Consider the following 1,354-nt stretch of genomic DNA (forward strand, 5'->3'; position numbering starts at 1 on the left):
GTCTGTCTGTCTGTCTGTCTGTCTGTCTGTCTGTCTGTCTGTCTGTCTGTCTGTCTGTCTGTCTGTCGACAGAGAGCAGCCAGCACCTCTCTCCAAGGCTGAAGGTCAACAGACGATCATGCTAAGCTTGCTAACAGCTCCACCCTCTGACTAGAGAGTCGTTAACCAATATGCAAATTAGCCTGCAGTACCACTGCTCCACCCATATGAGCAGTAAAAACACGTTTTTAGACCAAATATTACAGATTTCAACAAAAACATCAAAATTAGCACAGAAACAGTACTATATAACATTTTAGACACATTCTAGACAGTTTATCAGCTAAAAAAAAGTTAATTTTGGGGTAACTTACTCTTTAAAGAAGTTTGTATACATGAAAATAAAAATGTTCTGATAACAGTGTACCTGCATTCTAGTGAAAGTTTGCATATGTTTCTGAGGGAGGGACAAACAGTCCACCCAGTGGATTCTAGCAAATGAGTAAATTTATTTTAGAGACTTATTTTAATGCTATCTATTGTGAAGGACATCATTTACCAAGTAAAACAGGTCAGTTTTTTCCAGTTCATGCTGTTTTTAATGTACACTTAAGAAAATAGAGCATAAAACTGCACCAAGAGAAATGTCTAATTCCATTATTGTGGCCAAGTTCAACAGTTCTGTGGAGTGATATGTGTGCATTTAACTTACCGTACATATATTTTTAGTATAAAAGCAAAGATTAGTTTACTTTCATTAAAATAACACAGCCTAACCTTGGTTAATAATTACCAGATTGTAGAACTATAAGCCTCACAACATTAGAGCTCACATTGATTACAAATATTTGTCAAAAATAAATATCAAAAGATACATGTTTGTCTACTTTAAGCACAAATAATTTGATTACATTAAAATTACAGCCATTTTTTTTAAAACCTCATATGACAAATAATAGAAAAAATAAAGTTAAACAGAGGAAAAGTTTGAGGAAAACATCTGATAAGACCTTAAAGAGATAATCTGGTCGTATCTGAACTGAGGTTCTGTCAGATAGTTACTAATGACAACTATTTGACAGAACAACACTTTAAAAATTGCCAAATTATTCCTTTAAACGAAAAGCTGAATTTTCTGTTCCTCACAAACTCCCAGTAATTATATGCAGATCAGACAGTGGGTCGACTGCAGCTACACTTTTGAAGGTAGGTTCCTCAGGGCAGTGTGCTCGGTTCACTTCAGCTTCAGCAGGTGAACATACCAATCCTTATTTTTCCAGCTGACCACATCCTCCCTGAAGTGTGACATGTTCAAACATGCTTTTTCTTCCTAGCAAAAGAGAAACCGGGGGGGGGGGGGGGGGGGGGGGAAGGT

Source organism: Austrofundulus limnaeus, unplaced genomic scaffold (assembly GCF_001266775.1).
Source record: "Austrofundulus limnaeus strain Quisiro unplaced genomic scaffold, Austrofundulus_limnaeus-1.0 Scaffold398, whole genome shotgun sequence".
In the NCBI taxonomy this organism is placed as follows: domain Eukaryota; kingdom Metazoa; phylum Chordata; class Actinopteri; order Cyprinodontiformes; family Rivulidae; genus Austrofundulus; species Austrofundulus limnaeus.